The 19,011-nt window shown below is 41.4% G+C and overlaps 1 pseudogene; it reads left to right on the top strand.

Moving 5' to 3' along the window:
* Window positions 1-378: 378 nt before the first annotated feature.
* LOC137866326 (melanophilin-like) lies at window positions 379-18,110 on the top strand (annotated as a pseudogene).
* Window positions 18,111-19,011: the final 901 nt, after the last annotated feature.

Below are 19,011 nucleotides of genomic sequence, written 5' to 3' on the forward strand. Positions count from 1 at the left end.
TAATTCAATTATAAGAATAATTTCTTAATTTCTTTGGTATTTTTGTCGTGTATGTAATAATGACTGCTGGGTAATATGCATGTTGATGTTTTCCAATGTCACATTTCTATATGATCATGTGACTATACAGCACAAAATACGGTAGCTAGTGTAGGACAAGTACGTGTGTGTGTGTGTGTGTGTGTGTGTGTGTGTGTGTGTGTGTGTGTGTGTGTGTGTCGTCATAGGAGCTAGCATGCACTAGGGCCCATCATAATAGCGTGCTAGTGTTTTTTTCCTTACTCTCTTCAGGTCTACACTTTTTCATTTGAATCATCTCCCTACTCTCTCCTCTCTCCTCTCTGGTGGTGATGGTGTTTCCCTTTCTGCTCTCCGAAGATGAAAAAGACCAAAAGGCGGTTAACCGTCGACCCCTTTGATTTTGAACTGGGCTGCGACTACTTAATCCAATCGAGAGGACAGCCGAATCAGGTATAGAAAGAAGCTGGACGACCCCAGAACCAGCTTTTACCCAAACCGAACTAATCTTCGTGCCTTCATCGTCTGTTTCTTCTTCAGCTTGTGTCCGTTGTTTCCTCTTCTGTTCCGTTGTCAGCACATTAACTCTCTGACAAAAAGCATCTTTGCCAAATGCAGTGGCATGAAACCAAGTCCCAATGGCTGTATCAGTGAGAGATCACTTGGGAAATAGACTCTCTAATGAACTGTGAAAGCAGAGTTGTTGCATTATTGGCCTTGACCAACACACCAAACATCCACACACCAAACTAATGCCAGTAAAACACTAAATTAAGAGGTTGGAATTGTATAAATATAGAATAGAACTTTACTGCAATTGTTTGTACAAAAATAGAATCATTGAGAGAGGAAGAGATTCACAGGAGAGTAGAGAGTGCATACGCTATTTATGTTAAACACTATTCAGAACTTGAGATATTTCCCGAGCACAAACTAGCTTTAACTCAGTACTATTAAATAAAACTCCTCAGAACCCTCTTAAAGTGCATAAAACGTATTATACAGATAAAACAAATAAAATATCACTACTAAATATTGCTGTGTGTACATGTGAAGTACCCAAAAATGTACCAACATTCTCTTAAGCGTATGACATGTTAGCAGATTCATACCGACATGTTGAAGCTGTTTAAAATCCACAACATACCTGAAAAAGGGCAGTAAATTTCCTCAGCAAGGACTTTACTGCAATGAGGAAAAGGTCGCGGATTCCCCGAGGTATGTGGGTGGAGACCAAAGCAGTCGATCTCAGACCCAAGACCACTATGTAGATCACAGTTTAACACTAATGAATCTTAAATTACACGATACAGAACAATGTACGAAAAACACAATCTTATTATTTCAACCACTTATTCATGTGATGAATTTCAACTCGTGGTTTCAGCAAATCCTCTTGTCATTTACAAAAGATCTTCTTAATCACATCACAGACTCCAACACACCACTTTCTTTCACTTTTAAAAGTGCATCTTTTCACATAAATCTACTACGAGGAACTTTCATTTTGTGTGGATTTTGGCGGCCCCTGTGGACAAAAGCGGTAGTGTTTCCGTGCACCAGAGTCCCTTTTAGAAAACCTCTCATTTTAGAGCAGCAGGGTACAGACAGTCCATAGTCACGTTAATCTGCCTGCAGAGTATGAATAAGAGTATATGTGCCGCTATTAATGCTTTTACTAGCGGGAAACCAAATTCACCAAGTTGTGGGATTCTCTTATAATCATGTAGCTCGGAATAACAATGCAATACGTCTTGTTATTGTCATTGTTATCATTTCTTGCCCTCAGTTTATTAAATTGGTGACAATGCCTTCACCCACCTTCTTCCTCTGGTGCTACGTTTCCAGCTAAGCCTGAAACAGCATCATTAGCTCCTTTTTACTCATTTGACAGTTGGTCAAAATTAGCTCTGACCGCTCTCCATCCTGATTCACAGGCGCCCGTCTCCCAAGACATCCTGGACATGGATGTAGGCGAGAGGGAGTCGATGCTCGCCGAGGCGGATGTGGCCTCTGTTTTCCACCGGATTTTCAAGGATCAACGCAAAGGTCTGTACCTGGGAATAGCTCCACAGCCAGGTGAAGACGGGACAAACCCGCATCTCGGGTCCCCAGATCCCACACTGAAGTGTTGGCAACAATGTTCACTCACCTACGAAGTTTAAGGAAAATACAGAGAGCTAAAAAAAAAAATTGTATTTACATAGAAGTGAAAGTTGGTCATGTTCGTGTTGTAACGTGTTGCACGGCTTCTTTTCATGCTTATCATATTGTGTAGCGTTGATTGAATACAAATAATTTACCATGAGAAAGTGACATTTTTATTTTGCCGTCATGTTTTTTTCCCAGATGACCTCGACGGCCAAACTATTCCGTCTCGCTCTGTCTCCCGGCTCAGCTACTCCTCCAGTGGCAGTGGGAGTGCTTGGTTCCCCCAGAGCAGCAGCAGCTATCTGCCCGGCCCCGAGGACTCCGAGGAGGACGACCGCTGCCAGCTCTACCCTCTCTACCAGTCTCATCTGGGCCCCGCAGCCACACCTCCCAGGAGAGCCTGACCTCACCGAACCCCGCACCGCAGGTCTTTATTACGAGTCATATCTTACACTGAATTCCTGAATGTTTATGAATTCGGAAAAATCTAGTTTCCAGAAGTAGCCTATTAATGATACATTCAGCTCGTGAATCATTAAACATGTCTCTCCCCCACATAAAAGTATATTAGCTGCTTTTAGCAATATAAATCAATAGCAGGGATTCTGGCCCTGTTACTACTTGTTATGGGATCAAAACCAATCCTGTGCCCACGCCTATTCTGCACGTATAGACACATACACATATTAGCGTTAATAACACGTCTCCTCCGGGAACTTTACATGTTAATAGCAGGATAAATCCTATATTCACATCTCAACTACATAACTGTCTCAAAGATATGTGAAAGGTGAGCGCTTGTCTCTGCTTTGTGTATAAAATAATAACGGTGATGCTGGCGTGTGGCTGGCCAGCGTGAGCGACACTTGATGAGGGGAAAACCTGGCTCTCCGAGGGTTGGCAGGCAGACAGACAAGCGGGAATACTGGCAGGCGAGTGAGGATCCTGGAGAACAATGAGAATAATGTCAGAGAAGGGAAAACAGCAGGAGGCAAAATCACTAGAGTAAGTGTTTGAGTTCAGCGTGAAGCGTAAGTGAACGTCAATCTAGCGAGGAGTGGATGAAGAGCCGGAGAAGATAACCTGAAGGTAGATGAGCTGAAGGTAGATGAGCTGTTGGGAGACGGGAATGTAGACTGGGAGGGATGAGGAGCCGTTTGCAGGCTGGTGGGTAAGTGGACCGCACCAGGAGCCTGGAAGGAAGGCCACGCCAAACAGGCACTCATACAAAGACAGAAGGATCCTCTCATTTTGTGCTTCCTCATCTCCTCGTCTCCTCTGACCTCCTGCCTGTGACATGGAGATCGATCACAGTGCGCCACCTTGCAGGATGTATAAAGTCCTAAAATGGATCTTGAGTATACAGAAGACGGGAGAGAGGAGGACGCACAGGCGTAGCCTTTGCGGAAGTGTTTTGTCACCGGTGACGTAGAAAAGAGCTGTGACAAAGGACAGATGATGCAGCTGTGCCACATGTCATATTTAATTGAAATGCTCGACTCCTCTCTCCTCGCGTCTCTTCCTCGTCTCTTCCGCTCGCATCTCCGGTGGCAGGGACTAAGAAGCGGGGGAGAGGAGGCGAGGAAAGGAATCGAGGATGTACAAAGGGAGAAATGAGAAGAGAGAGAGACATTCAGGAGTGCTGGAGACACAGAGAAGGGTTAAACACGAGGGAACATGCAGGGGAACGGCCACAACCGAAACACATCGGGAATCAGAAATGGGACATAGTCCACAATGTTCAACCTCCTTACACAATCGATTCCCATCGCTGCACAGATATTCTGTCTCATGTATATGCAATCCATATGGCTTTTATTGATTCATCCTAAAAGTTTAACATGCAAGACTTTGGCACAGTCTAAAAGTCATTTATACCAAGATTAACCACGGACACTTTTTATTTGACATGTTGGTAGGGGACCAACTGAACATCTGTATAATCATCTTGAGGCATTTCTTTTAAATATTACTACCCCAGCATGGGAATCAAATTATAAAGTGGACCAAGTGGTGGACTTGACTGGATATTTATATATATATATATATATATATATATATGTATGTATGTATGTATGTATGTATGTATGTATGTATATATGTTTCCATGTTTGTGTTATTCAGGTCACGGAAGGACAAAGTCAAACATTTAACGAGCTACATTTGACCACATGGTATATCTGAGCTCACTGCAACACGCTGTGTTGGAAGGAATTTTTCACTGCTAAAATGAGCAAGAAAGGCCATAAACAGAACTCATAAAACTATAGTCTAATCATGCCCAGTTTGGGTTGTGAGAACAAATTTGGCAAAAAAAACAACCGTATATGATCTGTACAATAATGAATTGTGGTTTGGATTCACATTTCTGAAAGACAAAAAGGTAGCAGGGCTCCAGGTCTTTCTAGCAGCACATGTTGAGCCTCTAATACACACACACACACACACACACACACACACTCATGAGTTGATCGGGCTGACACGTTGAGTTGACGGCAGACAGCTGCTAGATCAGAAGGAGGTTAAATACATTACATCAGTGTCTATTTATGTGATATACAACTCTGTCCCTGGAAAGGATCGCCACAACTGTTGCTGCTCTGAGCAGATAAAAAACAGACTTTGTTCATCATTAGTTTGGCTGACTTTTGTTAGCGCTGTCAGTAATCACTGAGTCTACACGTGTCCTCGTGTGCCCTACTGTTGGCCCTACATGTGTCTTTGATTGGATTCAGAACCGGCTGTGGAACTTAAAGGGTAAATTTGACACATTTTATGTGGCTGTTCAATCGGTGCTGATGGTGAATGTAGTCCACTGAAGAAGAACTAGGAAGGCTGAAGTCTCCTGCTGGTGGAGCCATGCCAGGCGTGCCTACATGTACCAGGATGCATTGCACGCGAGCAGCGGAGCTCTCTTTCGGTCTGAGAAACAAACTAAATGAAACTCACAAGATGTCAATGAAGGAAATATTTTCCCCACCTTCTGAAAGTTTTTCTCTCTTTTTACCAAACAAGATCACAACAATCAGCTCCTCCGGTTCGGTCGAAATAGATCCTTAATTCCCCGTAGTCTCTCTCTGCCAGCTGCTGAGGAGCTGCTGTGTTGCAGCGGCTCATCGGCGGCTCCTCTACAGAAGCAGACTATTAAATTAGCGAATGACAAAGACAACAATTGCTTGAATTGCCCCGCTGGTCTTGGTTGGTTTTTTTTCCAGTTTATCTTTGTCCCAGTGACGGGGGAAACGTTCATGCATGGGAAGGCACACGGGGCTCGACTACAGCATGAAATACAAACTGCCCACGCTGACATTCATTACGGTACAATGATTCTGTCTCTGTTGGCATCGGTGGGTCTGTGTTTGCTCTCTGCAGCTCAGACTCAAGAGGGTCTCCCCGGTCAGATCCTCTCTGTGGCTGAATCCTGCCAGCCACAACACGGTAATGATCCTTGTCCTTAACATCCACCACAATCATATTTTTGGGATGTGATTTTCAGTGTTGGAAATGTACTAGTTTGCAATACAAGCGAAGAAAAGAAGTATGTTTTGCCATTGCGCCCCACAGCTAATAAAGCTGAGGTAGCACTCTTGTCACTGGATGAAGATCAGCGGATTCTGCAGCTACGTCAGACAGACACCAAGAACATCTGCAAGAACTCACACTATATCCCTAACTTAAATAGATGGATATCATTTTCCCTTTTTTCATTTTTAGCGATTGAGGTTTGACTCTGACTATCCGAACCGATATTCTTTATTAAGGATAGCTGGTGTCCCGCCGGGCCTGGTGACGATTTCCGCCTTCGATATGTGGCGTCATGGCAAAATTGTCGCACAGCTGGCCAACACACCGACTGGGGGACACAAACAGGATGCTGCAGAAAACCGACAGCCCAAACATGTGCCTGTCAGACATCAAAAGCAGCCGTGGTATTTCACATTGGTTTAGGACCAGGATCCCTCAGACACCAGCTGCTCATCCTGCGTACGAATGTCGCTTGATTCTGTAATCTTTGGAGATGCTTTACAAAGTATTCATCATCCTTTTACAAAAAGTATTGTGATCATGTGCTGCAACTTTGTTAAAGTTTATAGATCGTTTACAAACTATTTTTAAGGTTTACAAATAATTTGGTAATCATTAACAAATACTTGATGTAGTATATAAAATAAACTGTTAAAAAGTAGTTTTTATCGTTATCATATAATTTCTTAACAATATTGCATTATTGATAATGCAGAAACAGGCTTCCCTACAAGTGAGTTCAGGCCACATGTCAAAATTATATTTGAAGTTCTAAATTTAAATCTGAGAATGAAGTCCGAATTCTAAGTATGAATTGAGAATTATTAGATTAAAGTCAAAATTCTAAGAATAAATTAAGAATCAAAATGTTTAGAGTTAAATTAGAATTCTGAGAATAAAGTCACAATTCTGAGAATAAAGTCAGAATTGTGCCTCTAAACTCAGAACTCAAATAAACCTTTCACATGCGGCCATAATCTTCCGATCCGTGTTCCGAGGCCTTTCAATGGTCTTTTTCAGTCAGCTGTCTCACTGATGGAACCCGTCCTTCTACAACACACATATGTACACAGGCTCTTCTGAATGCACCATTGTGATTAGGTTATATGTGCTTATGTTTAGCTACGAGGTCATGGTCTGGGTTTGGGAATCTCAGGAATGAGAGGCAGAATTTAAACAACCCAGGGCAATGATGTCTGCTTGACTTCCTGATTTGAAGATGACTGTTTCTGAACCCAGGGCCCCCCCCCCCCTGGAAAATAAGGAAAAGGTATTATTGCATCATGAGCCTTTATCCAAATAAGCCGACTTCAGTCGAGGTTTACTCTCTCTGCATCTGGACTGCTGAGGCTTCGCCCGAGTCATTTTAGAGCGGACTCTCTCAATTACAGTGAAAACACATTTGGGAATGAGGGGATGTGGCTCAGAGCTCAGACTCTGACGATGTTTGATTTGTTCAGTCTGAGGGAAATTGATATCATATGGCAAGTTGTTATTCAGAGCGTGATTTCGACAGCATCCTGTATTCTATAATCTTGTTTTGAAGAGACTATTAATACATGTGTGGTGACCTTTTTTTTTCTCTAATGCAATCATTCCTCTATGCCTCTGATATCCTACTACCGGCTGACGTTCTTCATCATATCTTGTCTTCATCATCTGACTCTCCCCGTCTTCCTCCAGATCACTGAAATGAACAGACGCATGTCAGCCATTGAGACCCTCTTGAACCACTTGGAGCAGAAGGTCACCTCAACAGACCACGAGGTGAATCCATTGAAATATCACGTCACAGTTGCCAAGTAATCGTTCGTAACCATCGTCAAACCTCAGCCCTGCTGTTGCAGAAGGAGGCTTTGGAAATTAGATGAGGAGGAGAATGAGAGTTTAAATCATAAAAAAAAAAAAAACATGTTTGCGTGTACATTACCATAGCAACAGGGACTGTGATTAGTCCTTCGTCGGTCTCATTACATGCGGCAAAAAGTAGAAAGTGACGCACCAAGAATAGAGTGAGCAGCAAACGTTCAGCTTTATTAAACTACACATGAAATATGATCCGTGCGCTTGACTGGCCACATGTTCCAGAGCAATATTATGAAGTCCTGTCTTTCCTCAGACAGCACCCTGCTGCATTCACAGGTCTTTGCTGCGCACACAGCTGATGATGATTAAAGGACTGATGGAGATCATATTCTGGAACTTGGCCTTCATCCTCGCAGACTTTACTGGAATGACCCCCGAGTGACTGCCACGTTTCCATGTGTGTGTGTGTGTGCAGCGGCTTCGACTGTAGCCACTTACCTGTTTGAAAATGCAATTATGTGCAAGGGAACCAGTTAGTGTGTGTTGGTCTGCTCGGTGCTTTGTATTCATTCGTACTTTGTCGCCGTTGGTGAGGAGTGAAGTGTGATACTTCTAAGTATAGTTGTTACCACGATCGCATTTTATTTGCAGCTCATTGTTTAGTCTTTGGGGTGGAGAGACACACACAGTTCCTCATATTCATCCTCCTGTCATCAACACGGATGACTCATGTGGGTCTGGTGTATGTTTTTAATTGGGCCGTGGGCTCTGAAATCCACACCAATATAATCAGAAAATGATCCAACCCACAAAAACAGCAAAGCGTAAACAGAGCTCGGCTGGTAATTAGTGGCTATTGTGCTTCAAATGAGAGCGATATTTGAGAGATTCATGCTTTACCTCTCTCTTGTGGCACAGCGCAGCTTAGATCAATTAGCATATAGCATATGTTGGGCTGGTTTTGTCTGAGTTTGCACGCAACATGTCTGTGTTAATGTCCAGCTGATGAGTGTAGGAACAGGAGAGTTCTCACGCTTTCATGCATCCATGTACTGTATGACCCATCAATCCGTCTTCTAGACCTGCTAGTTCCTGTTTAACAATGCACAGCGCCATGGTGGGGGGGGGGGGGGGCGCAGCAACAAGTCAACAGTTTAAAGTCAAAAATGCCGAGATTAAAGTCAGACTTCTGAGAATATTGTATCAATTCTGAGAGTGACAATTCTGAGAATAAAGTCATAATTCTTAGTCTTAAAATCAGAATTATGAGAATATAATCAGAGTTCTAAGAATAAAGTCAGAATTCTATGAATAAAGTCAGAATTCTGAGAATAAAGTCAGAATTCTGAGAATAAAGTCAGAATTCTGAGAATAAAGTCAGAGTTCTAAGAATGAAGTCTGAATTCTGAGAATAAAGTCAGAGTTCTAAGAATAAAGTCAGAGTTCTAAGAATAAAGTCAGAGTTCTAAGAATAAAGTCAGAATTCTGAGAATAAAGTCAGAATTCTAAGAATAAAGTCAGAATTCTGAGAATAAAGTCAGAATTCTGAGAATAAAGTCAGAATTCTGAGAATAAAGTCAGAGTTCTAAGAATGAAGTCTGAAATCTTGGATTTGAATAAGAATTCTTAGTGAGTGTTTTTCAACCTTTTCTGAGTCACGCTACATTTTTTACATTAAAAAGATCCCGCGGCACACCAACAACCAAATGACACATTGTATATTGTACAGCATATATGCTGACAATTTAATTACAAGTCTCTCAATTTGTGGATCCTCACTCAGTGTGAAACCTGGGCCTGTTTAGATGAAAATGAAAGTAAATCCAAACGAAAGATAACTTTTGCTGTATTGCCTCGAGCTCACCGTTTTTTCTTTCTTTTGATGATCTACTTACATAGCAAGGCTTCTCTTTCCGTCTGTATGTGTCCTTCGCATATCTCGAGAACCGTCCATCAGATTTACTTCACCCTTGGCGGGTGTATAGTTGTGGAACAAGAGAAAGCTTTGTCGAATTAGGTGCAATTCAAACATGCTACGCGTTGAATATTAATGATCTTTTTACTAAAGAAGCTGGCGGGGGCGGGGTATCAGGGCTCTCGGGAGTCAAGCATGTCCTCCGCAGCGGGCCTCTGTGGGCCGCAGTTCGCTTTTGCTTTAGCTGGATATGCTAACGTAACGACCAAACTTTTCTTCACTTTGGTGGAGTCAACGAGCGATGAGCACGAAATCAAACACATATTCTCCGCTCTGCTCCTGCAGACCAGCCAGGCTCCTGCGACTCCAAACAGCACCTCTCCTCTTCCTCGCTGTGAGGAAGTGGACTTAGAGGAGCAGCAACTGAGACAGAAGCTGCACGAGATGACGGACAACATCAGTGACCACGACCTAACCTCCGACGAGGACGAGCCCGGCGGGCCGCACTCCTCCCAAGAGATCCCAGCATGGAGGAGCCCAGAGGTGGAGGCCAAGCCCTCCAGAATACCAACCAGACCCACATCCCAGACGAGCGTCATTCTCTGCAGACTTGAGGAGGAGCGGCTGACTGAGTCTCAGAAGGTACGGACAACTGTGGCCGATTTAATGAGCAAAAGTGTCAGCAGAAAAACTAAGGTTCTGTATTGACAACGCAAGCGTTTGATGCCAGAAAGTTCATCAAAAACATACATACTGCACATCTGGATTGTTGCACACTCTGTTCCAAACTCGGAGGAAAAGAGCCTGGCTCATGAAATTCCATACCACCTCTGCAGGAATCCATTTGAAGCACACACTAGTCATAAATCAAGTCACTCAGCCTTAGCATTTATTTTTCCTTTACAACTGAAACACAGAATGGACTCTTTCTTAGCCGCTGTGCTAAGCTGCCTGAACGGGGTTTTTTTCTGCCATTTCTTTCCCTTAAAAGCAAACAGTGCTCTGGTGTGTAATGATATTGTGTTATTAACATCACTGTACTATAGGCCTGTTCCATCCGCAAGCCCTCACACATAAGCAGGAGAACACTCAGTTACGACCTGAGGAACTTGTGATGGTTTTGCAGCACGGCTGTCTTGTTTCCAGTTTGACTGTTGGGAGCAAAGGTCAACCTGTGATCTCACAGCAGCCCTTCTGTTCTGCTTATCGTCAAACCACAACTTGTTGTGCTTCATTGACTATATGTGTAATAAATACCAAGAACATTATCCACATGCAGGATTCCCACAGGCGGATATTGTACTATATATGTTTAGTGAAGACGGAATGCTTCTCTAATTCACTTTTTCAATAACGTCATAGCTAGTCTCCATCTGTAATTTTACAATTTTAGGTCCGTAACAAAATGAATTAGGAAACCACAATCTGACTTCATAACAGTACTAACTGTAGCCAGTAGACCATGGGGCTCCCTGACACAGAGGAACCCAGTGGCTATAAGCCCAAGACCAAGGTTCAGTTCCAACATCATATAGCTACCATTTGAGAAAGAAAAAAAATCAATGAAAAAAGTATTTATAGCAACTACAGGATATGCCGTTCATATAGTGAATACCAAGACCATTATCTGATAGGGCTGATTTGGAAATCCATCCTTTCAGATGAGGAGACTTTGGACTTTTTATCCACCGATTGCTCCATAACTAGACCTCCAACCTAAACAACACAGCAGGTTGTGTGTCATTACCTTCCAAAAAGCGTACTTCTGATCAGGACCACATTACTTGTCGGTACTTTTTTTCAAAAACTGTTCAAAATGAAAGCTACAAAAATGGATCACATGACATGTTGTTTGAGGTTTGGTACGTCCAGGCAACTAAACGAACAGTCTGTTGAGGTTTACATATACAGAAAGCACAAATTCACAATTCTAAACAAACGTTTTCAGAAAAAAAGAGATTGATTGAGATTAGCCAATAATCTTTTTCTTTACCCAAATCACTTTTTTAAACGATAACGATCTGAAATGTTCATTTTAAAACATTTCAGGTCTAAATAAACGGCTTAAATTCAATAGTTTTGATGTTATATGATGTTATGTGTAGGTCAGGGCCAACAAGGTGTTAGCCCTGACCCCGAGTCATTCTGTCATCACTCTACTGTTGATTATATAATGAAGGCATTAAATGCCCAACCACCCCCACAAAAAAAAAAGTGCTTGATGAAGTTTTGATGTGAAATACTCATTCATATATATATATATATATATATATATATATATATATATATATATTTTCTCTATTTCCTCACGTTTGTCTTGAAGACAAACCACTCAACAGACAGCCTGGAGAGGAAGTGGCACCCCCTAGAGGAGGGGTCAACGGCAGGCTTCAAAGGCTCAACGGCCTTACTGGTTGAGCTGGAGGACAAGGTAGCTCAAGCAGCTGCCAACGTCCAGAACGCCCAGAGTGAGGTAAGCTAAGAGCAGAAGCTGAGTTAAGCTTAGTTGGCACATTAGATCTGTGTCGAAGAGACAGAGCAGTGTGCAGAGTCACCGTCTCGCTTTTTGTTCCCAAGGTCTCCTACATAGAGAACAGGATTGCTGCCCTGAATGCTGCTGGCATGCCAGTGGATAAGAGAAGAAAGGTAAAGACGTTCATTTCATTTGAGTGTCAGAGTCAGAGCAGGTTAATATGAACACGTCTGATGGTATAAAATACTTTTGATATTGTTCTGAAGGCAGCTTTAATCCAACTGGTTGCCTTTATAGGCTCCTTAGAGATGAGCCAGAAGAGAAACGCCTCAAATGACTTAAATCAAGCTGAGCACTCACTGGGAGTTGAAACTCCAAATCAAAGTACCTGCATTCTGTCATCTCATTTGAAGCAGTAACATATGCATTTAATTAGGAGGCCTGCATATCTGACATTAACAATTTAACACATTTGTGCGTTATCCAAGAATACAAGGCCGCTGATAAAGATAGTCTGGAGAGTGCTTCTTTCTTTTACATCTAGTGTTCAGTAGTAGTATTGACTCGTTTTAAAATGAACAGACACTTGAGTCACATTTTTAAAATGTATTTATTGTATCTCTGTACTTTGCGTTTGACTTATTAGAGAAGAATCCTCGTTAAATATTTCTTGGAGAATTTGCGTGTTCTTTAAAGGGAAGTAATCAGTTAGGAAACGGCGTGATACTTGTACATGTTTACCGATAGTGGCACGGACTTGATGGTCTTGAATATGACTCCCAGTTCTGTGGCCCCGCCCTCTTCGATTCAAATCAACCAATAACATCGTTTCCATCCCCTCAGCAGGTCTGTCTCTGATAAATATTTCTACCCTCAAAGGTGCCAAAATGGCTGACAGGCCATATATTTCTCACATTCAACATTTTTCTTCTTTTCTTTTTGATTTCGTCTTTGGTGGCTTCTAGTCTGCAATCCCGATCCAAGCGAGAAGACTCTCCTACAACTTTCCCACAAGTAAGAACCGACACTGCTGCCCTTGAGCGTGATCCCCAGGGCCTTCCGCCTGACTCAGAACATCTTAACCTCGTTATACTCGGAACACATGAGGATCTCTTTTGTGAGCTGGGGAACACTGCGTCCTATTGCACTACAGCATCCATTCCCAGCTGTATGTCAGATACTCAAATTCTCTACAGGCAGGATTCCCACAGGCGTATTAAGCTATAAATGGAAGAACGTTTCAAGCAGAGTAGTGGTTATGCAATACGTCTGTTAACCTCAAAGTAGGTGTTTGCCACTGGGAACATCTACTGGGGCAATGTAGACTCAAGAACTGTTATTAAGAGAAGACTGAATGCTTCTAATTCACTTTTCCCAATAATGTCATAATGGTTGAAATAGGAAACCACAATCTGAGATTTTAAAAAGCCAGCCAGTAGAACATGGATGTACAATGCAGCTGCTGTATGTTTGCAGGCCAGGTGGACAAGTTTGTGAGAAACTCCTTCTACAGGGGCTCCCTGACACAGAGGAACCCAGTGGCTAAGCCCAAGACCAAGGCCCCCTGTGCGGTATGACCCCACTGTACGGCGCTGGGTGCATTGAAGAGTTCTGTTCCAACATCATATAGCTACCATTTGAGAAAAAACAGCAACAAAATGTAATAATCTGGATTGTCTGTCTTGAAGATATTGGATGGTCAACGTAAAGAAGTCAGACATTTTTGGGGAATACACTTCATTGCTGAGAGTTAGATTAGAAGACTGATCGTCAGGAAGCTTGGCTTAGCATAAAGCCTGGAAACTGTGCCATCGCATTGTTTTGAAACCCCAATTGTCTGAAAAAAATTGTCCCATTGGACCGAAAGCCCATTTGTCCAACAACCCGTTATCTTGAAGAAAAACAAAAGCCAATTGCTCAGAAAAGACTTTCTGTCCCTGCATCGAACAGAAGCACATGGCTAGTTATTGTGCAGAAGCACTCATCCGACCTTCCAGAGTGCAATATGTTTGTTGGTAAGACATTACCCACCCTACTCTGTCTCTGATTGGTTTTCCGGGCTGTCGGACAAACAGGCTTTTGGTCCAATGCAACATTTTTGGACTGTTGGGTTTCAGAATAATGGGCCGTCACAACGATGGACAGTTACTGCTAGCCTGGCTAGCTGGCTCTATCTAAAGGTTAAACAAAATCTGCCTACCAACACAAACCTGTTGTTTTTACACTTTGGTTAGTGAGCTTTAGAGGTGCTGGTACTGGTGGAGTTTTTTTACCTTTGGACCGAGCTAGGCTAGCTGTGCTAAGCTATGCTAATGTCACTGGCAGCTAGCTGTAGCCTTACATTCAACAGTGTGACATAATCTTAGCGAGATAGCAAATATGTGCATTTATAAAAACTGTCACAGCAGTTCCTCAGATGTCTTTTTCCTCCAAATGGATCTAATGTTGGAAAGGAACTCTTCACTGGGCTTTCACTTCTTCTACTGGTGGATCATCTGGTGGTTGATTTCCAATCAGGCTTTGTGATGGTTTTAAATAATTGTATTTCCTTTTATTTTTGCTTCTTCTTTTTCAATCAAATATACAAATTCTATCAAATTCTTGCATTATTGAGAATGTATGATCAACGTCCCAATTAACTTTATTCAGTTATTCAATCCAGCTAATATTAAATAGTTTAATTTTCTTAATTTCTTATACTAGACAAAGAAATTTGTTCTGGTATTAAATAATATGTCTTTAGTTTGGCCTGACTTTAAATACAGCAGTTCATGGATCCTTTTGAGACATCAAAAGGTTTGATTAGATTAGCGAAAGAAACGCTGGTTATGAAAAGTATACGCCTGTTTACTGTGATCTATCACGAGAATTTAAAACACAGGTGTTGCTGCTTTGACTGCCAAGATTTCTGGAAAGCGCTTAAAGTTCATGATCGAGATTTAAAAGACAGCCATGCAATATACTCCTCAGGTGTATCCTCTTTAAAATTAAAATAAATCTTCTTTAACTATGAATAAGACACCTTTTGCAATGCTTCAACGTTTATTAGTGTGCGTGCAATATGCACAAAAAAAAAAATCCAAGCTGTGGTCCAGTCTCCAGCGGTCCAGGACGAAGTCACAGCTGAACAAGAGCTTTGATTTCCCTTTGATTACCACTATTTGATTAGAGCTCTCTGCACACTTGTGATGCTCTAAGAGGAAACAATGCATGGTGGTTGATTTCCCCTTTAATGTGCTTTTAACACATTGTTAGTTTCTTTTCTTCAGCCTGCAGTAATCACTCACAACACGATGATTCATAAGTCACCGAGCGGTTTACTTAGGCCAGCACGGACGTCAAAGACCTCGTAGTTCCTATTGTATTCATGTTTGTGTCTCAGTTGCTATGAATGATTTCATGGCTAACAATGAATCAGTTAACCCAATCAGAGCATGAAATTATTGATTATATAATTACTAATTACAGCCAATCACCGTTTTTTTTTTTCTGTCCGTCTCCCTCTGATTGCAGAAACCAGTAATGATGCAGGACTCATGAGGAGAAGGCTGAGCATCATGTGACCACGTTTGTTGTCATAGCAGTTCGTAATGGACTGAAATTAAGCTGAGATTCCTATTTAAGCATCGGAGACTGTCGACCGGGATGGGAGTGCTTACATTTATATTTAAAACTGCTTCCTTGTGATATTGTCGTGCTATTTTACTGGGTTAGGTACCGTACTATATTTAATGGAAACACACCCATGATACGCACTACTGTTGCTAGACCTGCATCGTAGGGTGTACTTGATGAAGTTAATGTACTCACCTTACTCTGCAAAAGCATTCACATTTTCCTGTTTTAATCTGGAATCTATAGTTATGTGTTCCAATGTTCAAACATCTATATATCTATCTCTAGACTAGACATGAAAACGTTTCCAGATTAAAGCAACATTTAAAATTGTGATATTTGCAGCCTGTCTAAAACCTGTGCAATAACAAACTACATATCGGTTTGAAATATTTTTACATTTTACGTTAACAAGAAAGTTAAACATTTTAATATCATAGGCCTGTCTCATATGGTTAGTTAAATAGTGATGTATATGAATAAAATAAAAATAGTCATTGATGCACATTCCTTGTGTGTATTATGGCACAATATCTAAATGGCATTTATAGTAAACGTGTGAATTTGCTAACATTTTGTTCTCATATTTTTGCCAGTGAGAGCTTTAAAGACTTTTTACTACGTCTACATAATCAGTCATTTTATATTTAAGGGATTGTTTACGTTAAAAAGAATCAACATCAGTTTAAGTATATAGAATAGTTTCACCACTTTGCCTTGCTGTAGCCTTGCTCAAAGCCTCCGGTCTCCGTTGACAGAAACAGTCATTTTCCTCACAGAACACAGTAGTTGCCGGTCTGCCGCTGCCTCCATCAGTTAGTTTGTTGGTATTATTGTGTGGGAGTGAGAACCAGCTGGATTTATTGTCGACTGTCTGATTTGCAATTACACAAAGCAAACAGAAACATGAACAATTCATTTTCTCACCAAGCTTGACATTATAATGGTTCATGTTCAGTTTTGTCGTAGCGGATGATCAGGGAATTTCCATGAACTGTTGGCACATGCAGACGGGTGACAAACCCTCAGTGAAAGAGCGGAGAAACACACAGATGCAGATGTTTCCATGCAGGTTGCAAAGGCTCAATGACAATGAAATGAATCATATGACTTTTGCAGTCAAAGATTCTTTGAGAACTAGTCATCTGTTCTGTAGCTTTAAAAAGTGGTATTCAGTTTGACTTAGTTTTTTGTTAAAACATCACTTTAAATATATGTGTAACTTTTAATTATGCAGTAACATTGTTTATTTTTCCCTCATTTGTCTTATTAAATTATTTACAAACTAAACTGACACTGTCATTTTATCTTTTTTTTCTTCTTTTTGACCACCAGCGTAGTTTGTGACCATAGATGAGTCATCAAACAGCAGTTCATTTGTTTCCTCTTTGATACCTCTTCCTGTAGCAGAACTGCATTGTTTTTTCTGGAATCAGCCTCTTCTTGTTAATGACATGTTGGCAGCCGCTTTCATACTTGCTTGGTCCTTTGAGATAAGACAAGATAAGATGTGCTTCATGTCTCGGGCAATAGTTCTGCACACAGCTGCAATCCACATCAAATGATACACAGCCAAGCGACATTACAGTGACACACCAAAGAAGAGACAGAAGAACATGTGATATGTTGCCCGTGCTTTAGAGATTTAAAAAAATGCTTTTTTAATTTTCATTTCAGTCGGTGGTGGTCATGCCTCGACTTAACAGCCCTGATGGTTCCCTGTTGCATCAGTGTGCACTCGCCTACTGCCATCAAGGTCCTCGATCTTACAGGAAATGAACAACCCAGAGAGGCCATTTTACAATACACAAATACTGAAGTAGAAATAAACAGCATATTCATACCCGCAACGTGACTATAGTTATTTTGGTTTATGAAAACGGTTTTACTGTTTGAAATCCAAGAGCGCCGCCTACTTTGCGGAAACGTGAACTGCGTTGACAGAAGATTCACCGTCTGATCGTATCGTTTCCACGGATAGTGTTTGACTGACAGATGAGATCATCGCTTTGAAACGTGCTACAGCATCCGACAGCACCCCCCACATCCAAAATACTCTGTGGATTCCGTGGTGCTACTGGTGCGATATGTATCTGATATTGTTCTTGAGAGGCGGGTTACATCAGCACATCACTCTCCTGTTGTTCGTGCGATGGGCTGTTCGTTCACACTGGAGGGAGGAAGCGTCTGGTCCAGTCATCATTGCACCTGTTCAGCTCCTGAGGTTTCAACTTGGAGATAGTGAAGCATCAGTTTGGTTTTGGCAAACCGTCCGACAAGAAATCCTCCGAACGGTAATTGTTCAATATTCCTGTGAATATTGAAGAATTATAGAAGAAGAAGAAGAAGAAGAAATAAATCAGGCCAAATATTGCTTGGGTCACAAGTGCTGCCAGTAACAGCAAAGTGGAGCCAGAGAGTCAATTCAAACAGTCTGCTGAGATGAAGGTGATAAAACAGACAATGTGTTTTTTAGAAGAGGGAGTGAGCAGCGCTCTGTGCCGTGAACATTTACCAAAGTCAGGTTTTATTTCTGTTTTAATTCATACTGCCACTGGTCATCACAGTCTGTGATTGGCCAATTACATCATTTTGCAGATTATTACAGATTCATTTATGAAGTAAAACAACCACCAAATGGCATTGTGTATGATATCAATGCTGGAATTAAATAAAACAACATGCAATAAAGAAACTATTATCAAATGAAATAAAATAGATATCACTCCATAATAATGAGCCGGCTTTCTTTGACAATTTAATGTGTAATGTATTTAATTTTTTCGGGCAGCAAGGTGACATTTTCAATGTGTAACTTTAATCCACTACACTACTTTTATTGGAAAACGTAGTCAGAGGAAAAGTGCAAAACATTTATCATTAAACGTTTCATCGTGGATACTCATGTATACATAATTATTAAATTTAAAAAGAAACATTTAAAAAGCCCTCAATACATAAATTACTTCTTACCTCAAAACAGCATTTTACAAAAACTTTAAGTTGAATCAAAAATGTTTAATTAGTTAAATTAGTTCACTTTTGCATCCTTCAAACAATTCTTCACTTCTTCCTACTGCAGTTTTTCCTCACTTTTGTTGTATTCATCTCAACAGCTTCAAAGGAATCAGCTGTTTGGTATCACTCAAGGGGTTTGCACAACATCTGCATAATCTGAAACAGCAGTCCTGAAGGTTTTCATTCAAAAGATTTATACACTCATAATGACAACCAAATCATTTCTCTGCATTTCATCTACTCAGCATGAGGTGTTTCTTTGATTCTGTGAAGCATCCAACCCAAACGAGGACCAGCGGCCCCTCGGGTCTTAAGGGAGCTTGGGTTCGATCGGCCCAACAAAGCCTGGTTTCAGTGACGATCATCCCCTCAGATCTCCGCCATGTTTTAGATCACCCAGCTGTGAGAAGTCCTGCAGAGAAAAACCTGTTGTGTGTACGCAAAAAAAAAACATGCGAGAACGTTGTTCAAAGAGCAAGTGACTGCAGAG

This window comes from Cebidichthys violaceus, unplaced genomic scaffold (genome assembly GCF_023349555.1).
Source record: "Cebidichthys violaceus isolate CVI_PGR_0920_01 unplaced genomic scaffold, fCebVio1.0.p SCAF_80, whole genome shotgun sequence".
In the NCBI taxonomy this organism is placed as follows: Eukaryota; Metazoa; Chordata; class Actinopteri; order Perciformes; family Stichaeidae; genus Cebidichthys; species Cebidichthys violaceus.